A 14951-nucleotide genomic window follows, 5' to 3' on the forward strand; every position below is an offset into this window, starting at 1 on the left:
AGGGGAGGAAAATTATGTTGACTGATTTTGACTACGCGAATGGCGCGCATAACGCAATGACAAACCTAAAATATAAACAAACACACTTGAGTGTTCTTCTGGTGTTAATGATATATTAACTGAGTTAAATTAATATATTTAATTTGTTTACCTTTCAATATCTTGCATTTCACATCTTCACTCAGTTCAAAGCTATTTCAGTAAACTGAACAGCGTGACAAACATAATAAAGCAGAATATGCATATGAATCTGATTATACACAGACCCACAGACATATAAATCAAATCATGTTTGTATATTTCTATGTTCGAACGATACTCTTCTAAATTGTTTTACTTCGGGGGTAGACTAAACTCCAATTTGCAAACACTGGTTTCCGTGACACAAATTCAGTGGGCACATTTCTTAACAAAATATGTGTTGCTTGTATCTAAAACGTAGTCTTTTTTTTTACAAACACATTTCATTATTCCTATCAGACTAGGTGATGTCAGTCGTTTATTCGATAACTATTTGTTATTTCAATAATCTTAATTTTCTCTTCACAACGGTGCCATTTGCAAACAAATGATTTGAGCGCATTTTAAGAACACGATTTTAATTGGAAGATTGGGAAAGGACAGCCAATTATATGGTTAGTTTAAAAAATGCTTAGGCAGAATCTACCAGTGTAAAATGCGGAGAGATTTCGCGGGCCGCGGATATTTCGGGCCGCTTATGAAATACGTCCGCGGAATCGGTGGTAGCCCCTCTCCCCCACATTTCTTAAAACGAATTTACGCAAATCTCAGAAGTGACATCCAGGACAACCTGATCTGCGGAAATCCGCGGATCCGCGGAAAAATCACACCCCTGACCACAGGTTTTGGGCGTGTGGCCAAGTCACTTTAACACTATTAAAATGTCATAAAACAACATTTTTATCATTTTGACAAAAAAAAAATCTCATATAACATAATATATATATATATATACAAGGTAGGTATCTCTTTACACAAGAAAATCACCTACATCAACAAGTGCCTAAATGGCGGTCGATTTTTGTAAATTATGTACCATTTTGTTGGCTCGTGATGAAAAATGACGACAAATGAAAAAAATTACTTGCCAACATAAACTACAAGAAAACACTTCTCAAACCCGTAGAAATGCTCGGTTGGCTTTCGTCTGACCGAACGTTCAGTGCCGATTTTTACAAGAGTAAAAGTATCGAAATACCCCAGCTTCCGAACATAATCTGCATTAGTGCAATAAACAAATAGTATTTTTTTTTATATTATATACCTTTAAAAAATATTACTTCACTTGTAAAAATGATCTGTTCCTGCCAAATGATAAATAGAAATTATCTCCCTTTAAAGCTTGTTACTTCCCTTGGATTTATTTTTGACCTTTGACTTTGAAGGATGACCTTGACCTTTACCGTTCACCACTCAAAATGTGCAGCTCCATGAGATACACATGCATGCCAAATATCAAGATGCTATCTTCAATATTGCAAAAGTTAAGGCCAATGTTAAAGTTTTCGGACGGACAGACTGACGGAGAGTTCAACTGCTAGTATATGCCACCCTACCAGAGGCATAAAAAAATATGTATAAAATGGGGGGGGGGGGGGGGGGTTCATGGGTGGAATGGTTGGACAGTCTTTTAAAATTTCAAAAATAAAATATTAAAAATAAATATTTGTGTTTTTTTAACCATGTTATAAAAAAAAATTGTTTGAGGGGGAATAAGAAAAAAATGGGGAAAAAATATTTATTTTTTTGGGGGGGAGATTCTGGGGTGGGGCGTGGGGAATGGTTTGGGTGGAGTCTATTGTGGTATGTCAGATAAGTGTTGTTTTGTCACAATTTGAAACAAATCTGATCATAAATAAAGAAGTTATGACAATTTAAGCAAATTTTAATTCTTTGACCTTAAGAGCAAGGTCATTCAAAGGTCAAGGTCAAATTCAACTTGCCAGGTACAGTACCCTCATGATACAATTTAGTAAGATTTAGTATTTAAAGTTTGAAAGCAATAGCCTTGATACTTCAGAAGTAAAGAGGATCTAAACAGAAAATTTAACAAAATATTCAAGTTACTAAGTCAAAAAGGGCCATAATTATGTCAAAATGCCAGTCAGAGTTACATTAGCAAGTGATCCAAGTCTAAAAGCAAAAGCTATGACGCTATAGGAGTAAAGTGGACCAAAACACAAAACTTAACAAAATTTTAAATTTTCTTAGTATAAAAGGGGCCATAATTCTGTCAAAATGCCAGTCAGAGTTACATCTACATGACTTTGCCTGCATAGTCCCCTTATGATAGTTAGTAATTGTTGCAAGTATGAAAGCAATAGCTTTGGTACTTTAGGAATACAGTGGACCTAAACACAAATCTTAACCAAATTTTCAATTTTCTAAGTATAAAAAGGGCACATAATTCTGTCAAAATGCCAGCCAGAGTTATCTAACTTTGCCTGCCCAATCCCCTCATGATAGTAAGTAATTGTGCCATGTTTGAATGCAATAGCTTTGATACTTTATGAGAAAAGTGGACATACATTAAACACAAAACTCAGGTGATGACAATAGCTAATTTTTTTCTTTCAAAAAGTAGATGAGCTAAAAAAAGGACAATGGCTCAGGACTCTTGAGAACTCTCGTGAACATTAATCTTGTTTGGAAACCTTCAATTGGAAATTTGTAGGTACTACGTGTACTTTAGAGCTTTTTTTCCATCTAAGAGAATGGCCTTGAACGGCCATTTCACAATTTTGACACGAACATTTCATAAATCTAGTAAGGCCACTATACTTGACAAAAACGGCCATTTTCAACTGTGAAAATTTGACTTTTTGGGCTTTAAACTGTCAGAAATGGCTATTTTACAATTCAAAAATAAAATTTGAATATTTTAATATTTTACATTTGCAAGACAAGATATTGACAGTAGTAAGGCTTTTCTATGGTTTTAGATAGAGTTTACCAGTCAGAATATTTTTTTGTGAGTGGTTATGTGTTGAAAGAAAGTGTCAAAACAATGAAAATAATATTTTAATGCATTATTTAACAACATTTTAACATGATGCAAGTTTTAAACATGCTTTTACTATACTTATTCTTAACAAACTGAATTATACAATTTTTACAAACAGGGCCCTCAATCTATCAAATCTGCCGCCGAATTTCGGCGGCAGTCCCCCACTTGAAAAGTATACTTTTTTCCCTTTTTGGGGGGAAAAATTCCCCCTAAAAAAAAAAAAAAAATTTTTTTTAATAGAAAGATGTGTCTCATGATTATTATATCTCAATTCTATTTCAATTTAATCTTTTCAAACATACTAAATAATGAAAAATGCAATGAATATGGTGCAAACATGTACAAATGAAATAATGAGAGAGTAAGTAAAAAAATCCCCCCAAAAGGGAAACGCCGCGTAAAATTCCACCTCTTAGGGCTGCGGACCCCTTCCCCCAAAGTAGAGTGAGGGTCCTGACAGATTTGAGACTCTTTTTTTTCACAACTTTCAGAAGTTTGCGACTCATTTCACAAAGTTAGGGGGCCAGGGTCGCTTTACAATTTATGGAAAAACAAGATGTGTTTGTGAAACACAATGTCCCCTATATGATGTTTGACCTTGTAGGATGACCTTGACCTTGACCCTTCACCACTCAAAATGTGCAGCTCCTTGAAATACACACGCATTTCAAATATAAAATTGCTAGCTTCAATATTGCAGAAGTGACATTACATGCGCAATTTTGACCCATATATTTGACCTTGAAGGATGAACTTGACCTTTCACCACTCAAAATGTGCAGCTCCATGAGATACACATGCATGCCAAATATCAAGTTGCTATCTTCAATATCGCAAAAGTATTCATAAAATAAGCGATTTGGGCCACATATATTTGACCTCTGACCTTGAAGAATGACCTTGACCTTGACCTTTCACCACTCAAAATGTGCAGCTCCATGAGATACACATGCATGCCAAATATCAAGTTGCTATCTTCAATATCGCAAAAGCATTCATAAAATAAGCGATTTGGGCCACATATATTTTACCTCTGACCTTGAAGAATGACCTTGACCTTTCACCACTCAAAATGTGCAGCTCCATGAGATACACATGCATGCCAAATATCAAGTTGCTATTTTCAATATTGCAAAAGTATTCATAAAATGAGCGATTTTGGCCACATATATTTGACCTCTGACCTTGAAGGATGACCTTGACCTTTCACCACTCAAAATGTGCAGCTTCATGAGATACATATGCATGTCAAATATGAAGTTGCTATCTTCAATATAGCAAAAGTTATTGCAAAATGTTAAAGTTGGCGCAAACAGACAGACAGACAGACAGACAGACCAACCAACCAACCAACAGACAGGGCAAAAACAATATGTCCCCCACTACTATAGTGGGGGACATAAAAACCTGTATTTGGGAACAAGAGGGCCATGATGACCCTGAATCGCTCACCTGACTAACCTTGCTACATCAACTTAAATTCTATCAGACCCATATACAATCCCAAGCCAGATTTCATTAATTACCGTAATATCATTAAGACGTGATGAAAACTGTGACCTCTTTCATCTACACAAGGTTTTATTAGCATTGGCCCTGTGACCTTATGTTTGACCCCAGATGACCCATATACGATCCAAAATCAGTTATTATCAACAAAAACATTCTGACCATATTTCATTAAGATCAATTGAAAACTATGACCTCTATTGTCTACACAATTAGGTTTTTCTATGATTTGACCTAGTGACCTAGTTTTGGACCCCAGATGACCCAAATACAATCCGAACCCAGATTTCATCAAGATTAACATTCTGGCCAAATTTTAGTAAGTTTGGATGAAAACTGTGACCTCTACTGTCTTCAAAAGTTTTTTTTTAACTTTTACCTAGTGACCTAGTTTTTTACCCTAGATGACCCAAATTCAATCCCAACCCAGATTTCAACAAACATTCTGACCATATTTCATTAAGATCTGATGAAAACTGTGACCTCTTTTGTCTACACAATGTTTTTCTATTATTTGACCTAGTGACCTAGTTTATGACCCCAGATGACCCAAAAACAGTCCCAATTCAGATTTTATCAAGATAAACATTCTGACCAAATTTCATAAAGATTGGATGAAAACTGTGACCTCTATTGTCTACACAATTAGGTTTTTCTATTATTTGACCTAGTGACCTAGTTTTTGACCCCAGATGACCCAAATACAATCCCAACCCAGATTTCATCAAGATAAACATTCTGACCAAATGTCATAAAGATTGGATGAAAACTGTGACCTCTATTGTCTACACAAGGTTTTTCTATTATTTGACCAAGTGACCTAGTTTTTGACCCCAGATGACCTAAATACAATCCCAACCCAGATTTCATCAAGATAAACAATCTGACCAAATTTCATGAAGATTGGATGAAAACTGTGACCTCTATTGTCTACACAAGGTTTTTCTATTATTTGACCTAGTGACCTTTCTATTATTTGACCTAGTGACCTAGTTTTTGACCCCAGATGACCCAAATTAATATACAATCCCAACCCAGATTTCATCAAAATAAACATTCTGACCAAATTTCATAAAGATTGGATGAAAACTGTGACTTCTACTGTCTACACAAACAAATTGTTGACGGATGCACGCACACACGCATAACGGACGCCGGACATAACACTGTCACATAAGCTCACCACGTCACTTTGTGACAGGTGAGCTAACAATGTATACTTTTTTCTATTGGGAATGGAGCCGTTTACAGACGTTAAACAAAAAACAACACTGATAGCTACATTGTATCTTATGAAGTGAGACTGACCAGACCTAATTGCAACTAGGGCTGTAACGATACATTCGAATATTCAAAATACTCGAATACGGCTGTGGACAAATTGTATTCGTTAGTCGCCACCACCCTTACCGAATATTTGACGAATACAAACAACATGGTTTCGAGTTTGAAAGTTTAATCATCGTATATTACCTTACAAATGAAGGTTCATACAATAAACCCCTATATTTCAATGTTCTTCTCCTTATTCCGGTGTTTTTCATGAAATTTCATCATGTTTACCCCGCTCACTATGTTACAAAGTGATATTATCAACAAAAATGGTGGACACTGGTTAAATATTTACGACATTGAATTGAAAATCTTTCGATGGTTGTTTAATGTTTATTTAGGTTAATATGAGTGATTTGATGCTCAAACATACGCACAAAGGATTAGCAGATGGAATTTCTTTATTGTTTATCTTTACGACAATGATTGTGCAACTTGCCAACAAACATGGAACCTGGCATGTCAAATTCCTTAATTGTTCTACTCAAGGATTTTATTGGTACTAGTAATGTTTGTTTTAAACTGTGTTAAAAGTTGAAGCAGTTCTGATCATTGTTTTGTTATTTCAAAGTGTTGTATTGCATATTTTCAGTATGCAATTATACTCAATTAATCAAATTGACAAATACTCATAGTTTCATACTATATAATGTCATGTCAAGTTTTAAGTATTACTTTTGTTCATTGGAATTCATATTCGTGAATAAATATTTGTATTCCCCACCCTGTATTCGTGATACGTATCGTATTCGTCTCCTAGTGTATTCGTTACAGCCGTAATTGCAACTGACTTCTTCAATAAAAATGCCAAAATGGTTTCCATTAAAAAATAGTAGATTGAGTTCATTTATTTTTTTTGGAAAATAGTGCATTTTTTAAGAAAGCCATTAGATTTCAATAATTTTATCATGTAACACCATTATACTCTTTTTACAGAGTTTCAGCGTTCTGATTTGATCTGAAATCAAATTATTTTATAAAGTATGTTAATGGTAGATGGCAGTAAATTTCATGATTTTGACTTGTGTGCTCCTCGGCTTGTCTTCCCGGTGTAGCGGTCCATTTTTTCCCCCGGCCAGTTTTTCCCCGGGGAAAAATTGGCCTAGGCCATTTTTTCCCCGGGGAAAGATTGGCCTAGGCCGTTTTTTCCCCCAGGGAAAAAATGGCCCATGCCAATCTTTCCCCCCCTTGGCCAAATTTTCCCCCTACTTAAAGAATTAATTGCAACATGACTCTTGGCACTTTTTTCGCCCCTCGGCCAATCTTTCCCTCCTCCCTTCCTAAGAATTAATAGCAACATGACTCTTAATTTTTTTTCTTCCCTTCGCCAATTTCCCCCTCCCCCTACTTAAAGAATTAATAGCAACATGACTCTTGGCCATTTTTCTCCCCTCGGCCAATTCCCCCCTCCCCCCCCAAAGTAATTGTCAAAAGATAAAATTAAGTGTAAAAGTGGTCTTTGGAACGAAACCAAATGGTAGGGGGGAAAAACTGGCCAAGGGGGAAAAATGGCCTAAAAGTGAATGAACAAGAGGGTCCTGTATCGCTCACCTGAAACTCCTTCTAGATTGCAAACAAACATTTTGTATAATTTGACTTAGTTGTAACCTAGCTTTTGCCTGCACATGACCAACTTCCAAACTCAGGTAATGATTTGATAGAGATGGACATTGTCACCCATTTTCATGAAGATCAGGAAGAAAATATGACATCTAGAGAGTTAACGAAAGTTTTCTATAATTTGACCTAATGACCTAGTTTTTGACTACCTATAACCTACTTTCAAACTCAACCTAGATTTCATTGAGATGAAGGTTCTGACCAATTTTCATGAAGATTGGTATGAAAAGTGACCTCTGAAGTGTTAACTAACCGTTTCTGTGATTTGGTCTGGTGACCTAGTTTTGGAACACACATGACCCACTTTCCCTAACTTAACCCAGATTTCATTGAGATGAACATTCTTACCAATTTTCAGGGGGGGGGGGGGGGGATTTGCAGAAAGGTGAAGAAAAAATGTAAAATAGAAGTAAAATAAAAGATAAGGGGGTTGAGGCAGTTTAAGCAACTCTCAATCAAATTCTGTTGTTAAAACTACTTTTACATGTTAAGGGGGAAAAACTTGCCATGGGGGGAAAAACTGTCCGAAAAGTGAAGAATAAATGTAAAAGATAAGAAAGATAAAAGATAAGGGGGTGGAGGCAGTTTTAGCAACTCTCGATCAAATACTGTTGTTAAAACTACTTGTACATGGTAGGGGGGAAAAACTGGCCAGGGGAGAAAAACTGGAAGAAAAGTGAAATATAAATGTAAAAGATAAGTAAAATAAAAGATAAGGGTGTGGAGGCAGTTTTAGCAACTCTCAATCAAACTCTGATATTAAAACTACTTTTACATGTTAGGGGGGAAAAACTGGCCAGGGGGGAAAAACTGGACGAAAGGTGTAGACGGAAAGATATATTAAATGAAAAATCAGGGGGGGAAGAATTGGACTAGGGGGGGAAGAATTGGCCTAGGCCACTTTTTCCCCGGGGAAAAAATGGACTAGTGCCTTTTTTCCCCGGGGAAAAAGTGGCCAGGGGGGAAAAAATGGCCTGTTACACCGGTTTATGGACGTTTCGTGCCACTACCAGTTCGTGCCACTGATATTTGTGTTCAAAAGAGGTCGACATTTCGTCCCCTGATAATATATAGGCGGATAGGTGTGAATAATTCCGTATAGGTGTGAATCATTATGGGATGTATACATGTATTAATGCAGTAAATTTCAACACTGTTATAATTCTAAACAAGGGCTGTTTGTAAAACATGCATGCCCCCCATATGGGCTGTCAGTTGTAGTGGCAGCCTTTGTGTGAATACATTTTTTGGCACTGTGACCTTGACCTTTAACCTAGTGACCTGAAAATCAATAGGGGTCACCTGCGAGTCATGATCAATGTACCTATGAAGTTTCATGATCCTAGGCGTAAGCTTTCTTGAGTTATCATCCGTAAACCATTTTACTGTGTCAAGTCACCGTGACCTTGACCTTTGACCTAGCGACCTGAAAGTCACTAGGGGTCATCTGCGAGTCATGATCAATGTACCTATGAAGTTTCATGATCCTAGGCGTAATCGTTCTTGAGTTATCATCCGGAAACCATTTTTCTAAGTTGAGTCACCGTGACCTTGACCTTTGACCTAGTGACCTGAAAATCAAAAGGGGTCATCTGCCAGTCTTGATCAATGTACCTATGAAGTTTCATGATCCTAGGCATAAGCCTTAGTGAGTTATCATCCAGAAACCATTTTACTATTTCGGGTCACCGTGACCTTGACCTTTGACCACGTGACCTGAAAATCAATAGGGGTCATCTGCGAGTCATGATCAATGTACCTATGAAGTTTCAAGATCCTAGGCCTAAGCATTCTTGAGTTATAATCCGGAAACCATTTTACTATTTCGGGTCACCGTGACCTTGACCTTTTAACCTAGTGACCTGAAAATCAATAGGGGTCATCTGCGAGTCATGATCAATGTACCTATGAAGTTTCATGATCCTAGGCATAAGCGTTCTTGAGTTATCATCCGGAAACCATTTTACTATTTAGGGTCACCGTGACCTTGACCTTTGACCTAGTGACCTGAAAATCAATAGGGGTCATCTGCGAGTCATGATCAATGTACCTATGAACAGTGTTTTTTTTCCTTCTTTGGACAGGTCCGATAAACGGACCCGTTCCCAATGACCTACGGACCGGTTCCCAAAATGAACTGGACCCGTGCCAATTTCCAGAAAAAAAAAAATTTTAATCCTCAATTGGGAATTTTTGAGTCCCATTTGGTAAAAATATATTCTTTTTTTCCATTGGGAATGGAGCCGAATACCCGCCCTGATTTTTTACGAAAAAAACACTGTAAGCACTTTCATGAACACTTGAGTGCTGTAAGAGGGTTGTTTATTGTGTTGTTTTCTTTATAGTTGATTGTTGATTTAACTTACAATAAAGAGAATTGAATCAGCAGGATTCATAATGCACATCTTGTATTCAGCAATTTAAAAAGGTAAAATAATATAACTGATTTCAACACCATCTGTGTTCCGATAGCATGTTGTTGTTAGTGAAAGACTGTGAATAACAGTTAATGTTGCTTTCCTGTGTCATTTAAAGCTGACAAAAGTTAAACAAAGTCATTAAAATACCATTCTTCAATTGGTACAATTCACAACTAGATTTTTCCCAATTGGAAGATTTCCCGACTCGTTTTTTTCCCAATTTGGCGATTTCACGGCGGGAAAAAATCCCAATGGCATGGGTACCGGACCCGTTCCCGATTGGGTGAAAAAAATCACTGTATGAAGTTTCATGATCCTAGGCATAAGCGTTCTTGAGTTATCATCCGGAAACCATTTTACTATTTCAGGTCACCGTGACCTTGACCTTTGACCTAGTGAACTCAAAATCAAAATGGGTCATCTGCGAGTCCTGGTCAATGTACCTATGAAGTTTCATGATCCTAGGCATGAGTGTTCTTGAGTTATCATCCGGAAACCATCTGGTGGACGGACATACGGACTACCGACATGTGAAAAACAATATACCCCCTCTTCTTCGAAGGGGGGGCATAATAATTAAAATTGAAATGATTTATTGTTATCAAATATGTGTGCATAGTTCATAATGTTCAATAAATATCAAACATCAAATATCAAAGTGTTGTTGTTTTTATTGTATGCATCATGTGTATTAATAACATTTAAACATAATTTTAAAGAATGAATGAACAATAAAACAATTTATCCAATAAAGATATAATAAAATGATGTTGGTACATTGTAATTTACTTTAAGAAAGCTTGTGCTTGAAGCCACAGGAGGGAAGCCCATAGTATTATTTTTTTATTAGTTTCTATTATAGCATATATATATATCCTATATCCTATGCTTGAAGTGACCGGCAAACGATCAATTCGCAACATATATGCCTTACAAATGTAAGTGATTACCAAAGTATGTGTTGTTGTGTTTTGTGTACATGTTTGTGTACCGGTACTTGTGAAAATATGTATAGAAACATTTTGAAATATATTTATGTATTCACTTTTGATAGTGTTAATGTAGCATATAAACAAGTATTACAAATCTTAAAATGAAATATATCTTTTGACGTTTCTTTTGAACAGTTCTTAATATTGTAAATATTGTCAATTTATTGAAAATGTTTTAATGTATTCACTGGGTATGTAATCACTTTCAATTTGTTAATGTATAAAACATGTCTTAAACTGAATAACATTTTGTTAATGTATTTCATTTAAAAAAAACAAGGGCTGTTTGTAAAACATGCATGCCCCCCATATGGGCTGTCAGTTGTAGTGGCAGCCATTGTGTGAATACGTTTTTTGGCACTATGACCTTGACCTTTGACCTAGTGACCTGAAAATCAATAGGGGTCATCTGCGAGTCATGATCAATGTACCTATGAAGTTTCAAGATCCTAGGCGTAAGCCTTCTTAAGTAATCATCTGGGAGCCATTTTTCCAAGTTGAGTCACTGTGACCTTGACCTTTGACCTAGTGACCTGAAAATCATTAGGGGTCATCTGCGAGTCATGATCAATGTACCTATGAAGTTTCATGATCCTAGGCATAAGCGTTCTTGAGTTATCATCCGGAAACCATTTTACTATTTCGGGTCACTGTGACCTTGACCTTTGACCTAGTGACCTGAAAATCAAAAGGGGTCATCTGCGAAAAAGTGTCCCAAATTTTGAAAGATACCAAGTAGTGAAGAAAATTTAAGTGACACTAGCTCAATAACTACATTTTGTATTAAACTTTTAATAATCTCTTAAAACAGTGAATTTTGAAATCAAAAAACAAATTCAGGGTTATCACCAACTTGTTTGCCTTCACATAGGCTATAAGTGTCTGTTACATGAATGTAACCTGTTACATAATTTCAACTTGATTCAAGTCAATGATAATATTATTGTTAACATCCGAATTGCGAGCCTAATAATATTGTTAACATCCAAATTGCGAGCCGTTGAAAAAACGTTATTAAAGTTTAGAGTTGTTTGTTTTGGATCTAGCTTCAACACCTTATTTCGCAGGCATTATTTCTGTATTATTTATGACTAAGTTACAAAAGTTAAAGCAGGCCTTCATCCGGGGACTCCAGAAAATATCATAAAACACTCTATTTAAAAGGTCGATTCTAATTGGTTCATATTATACAGCAGCGGCTCGACTAGAGCCAATCAAAAGACCAGGGAATAATCTACATGCGCGTCCCGCGTATATGACACACAAATATTGAAATAGACGCATAGTTTTGAAATATGTGCGTCCACTCAGACGCATTGCTGAAACGAATCCGTTAACGCATACGCGAATCACGATAGTGTGTTGTGATATTTGTTAGAGTCCCATGATGAAAATCTGCTTTAACTTTTGGTAACTTAGTCATAAATAATACAGAAAAAATGCCTCCAAAATAAGGTGTTGAAGCTAAATCCAAAACAAACAACTCTAAACTTTAATACCGGTAGGTCAACAGCTCGCAATTCGGACGTTAACAATAATATTATCAAGCTCGCAATTCGGATGTTAACAATAATATTATCATCGATTTGAATCAAGTTGAAATGTTGTAACAGGTTACATTCATGTAACAGATAATGTTATAGCCTATGTGAAGGCAAACAAGATAGTGATAAACCTGAATTTGCTTTTTTGGTTTCAACATGTTTTTGAGATTATTACAAGTAAGTTGAATGCCAAAATATAGTTATTGAGCTAGTGTGATTTAGACTCATTTTTGTTCACTACTTGGTATCTTTCAAAATTTGGGACACATTCTTTTTCATGGTGGACTCATTAATTTTGGCCTGGGACTCATTGGTCTAAAATCTGCGAGTTCAGGGACCCATAGATAGTAAATTCTAGATTATTCCCTAAAAGACTTGCTGCAGTCTTCAAGCCTCATTCGGTTAACCTCAGCGTTCATCGCTACACATTTGACTCATACCCAAGATGATTTGCGTATGTGTTAACGGATTCGTTTCCGCAATGCGTCCGAGTGGACGCACATATTTCAAAACTATGCGTCTATTTTCCATATTCGTGCGTCATAGGGTTTTTCTGCCTATTTTGGGAAAAGGAGTCTGACCAAATTGGGAATTTTTTATCGACAAAATTGTCCATTTTGGGAATTTTTGCTTCGATGAAACAGCTCATTTTGGGAAAATATTGGGAATTTATCATGCTTAAATAAGTCAGTGGTTTAACAAATAAATTTGTTTGTATTTGTTATTTTGTCTTCTTTATAAAAACACATGTTATATTGGGCATGTTTGACGTTTATTCAAGTCCTGCAATTTGGTTTTCTAGTTACAGTTACACTCTGAGATAAGAACTGTACAGTAAAAAACTTATAACAGATATTTTTTACCAAAACAAACACTGGTTAGTCACACAAGTCAGGGGTTTTTCAGCACTGTCTGCGCCTCAAGGAAACGGAGGCATTCCCAAAACAAACGGACCCGTTCCCAATCGAATTTTGATTGCATTTTTCCCAATTCCAAAAAATAAAATCTTCCAAAATCGTAAAAAGTAAACATAATTTTTATCGAAAGAGTGACTTCCCTTCATTCGCGACGTAATAAAGCCTTAAGTGACACAGATTTTTTGGTGTATTTGCCGGATGCATTTACTCTCAGCGATAGACTCTGTTCCGCATTATACAAGAGTATATTGAGCCGCACAATACACATTCTATACCATATCTGTAGACGCATATTTTCAATCATGGCTTCGCACAATAGTAAATATTACATTAAAAAAACACAAAAAATAGACGCTAAAGGATGTGTAACGATATCAACGATGTTTTCGAAACGCTCAGAATCTTCCGAAATTACTGCCGCGAGTAACCCTGAACAGACAGGCTCGGACAATACGCAGCAAAATGTAACAGCAACAGAAGTAATGCCAGGGCCGTCAATCACAAAATCGGCAACTGAATGCTCAGAGCCTTGTAAGAAAGTTGTAGTTCAATCGTCATTTAATACATTTAAGTATGAAATGAAATACCCATGGCTCTATTTTAGCTTGGACAAAAATGTTGCTGTAACTTGCAGGGTTTTTTTTGGCCCGATTTTATAGCCGAAATTCGGCTATGTTCCCAATCCCAAAAAGTATACTTTTTTCCCAAAATGTGGCAAAAAATTCCCAATTTCCAAAAAAAAAAAAAAAAAAAAAAATAATTTTTTTTTTAAATTTTTTTTTTTTTTTAGAAAGAAGTCTAATGCATATTTTATCTCAATATCAATTCAATTACATCTAACAAAGTATTATATGATTTTGTTCTTTTAATTTAAATGATTATAAAGAGTTATATCAAATTTAGTATTTCCCTAATCAGTGGACTTTTCATGTGGAAAAAAAGGCTAATGAAATTATTTTCCCAATTTCATGAAAATGCCGATAAAATTCCCAATTCCAAAGCCATGGGCTATCTTCCCAAAAAGTGGAAAAAAAACCCTGACTTGTGTTTGGGCAGTGTTTGATTTGCATGTGTTTATACATGTATAAAGAAAATTGTTAAACCACAGACTTATTTAAGCATGATTAATTCTCTTTTTTTTCCCCAAAATGAGCCATTTCACGAAACAAAAATTCCCAAAATGGGCAATTTTGTCGATAAAAAATTCCAAATTTGGTCAGACTCCTTTTCCCAAAGTAGGCAGAAAAACCCCTGCAAGTTACAGCATAATTTAAAAATTAAACGAGACTTACCTTGGTTAAGTTGACGTTTAATTTCAATTCTATGAGTTATAGAATTGATGGAGGGCTTAAATGAGATATGTTGCGCATGCGCAAAGCAGTTTTCAAAACCCAATGTTTCTCACATTATTATAATATATTACCAGTTAAAAATGAAAGTAATGTTTTGAACAATATCGTCAAATTTTCATATTTGAAACTTCCTTGAAGTTGGTTTGCAGGGAGGGTGGGTGGATTTAAGCCCTCCATCAATTCTATAACTCATAGAATTGAAATTAAACGTCAACTTAACCAAGGTAAGTCTCGTTT

General features: G+C 35.9%; 1 protein-coding gene across 6 annotated transcripts in view; it reads right to left on the minus strand.

Annotated features, from left to right (window-relative positions):
• LOC127864613 (zinc finger protein 436-like) overlaps positions 1-14951 on the minus strand; it is a 165797-nt gene that overhangs the window by 11041 nt on the left and 139805 nt on the right. The gene's annotated exons all lie outside the window — the stretch shown is intronic.

This window comes from Dreissena polymorpha, chromosome 1 (assembly GCF_020536995.1).
Source record: "Dreissena polymorpha isolate Duluth1 chromosome 1, UMN_Dpol_1.0, whole genome shotgun sequence".
Lineage (NCBI taxonomy): Eukaryota > Metazoa > Mollusca > Bivalvia > Myida > Dreissenidae > Dreissena > Dreissena polymorpha.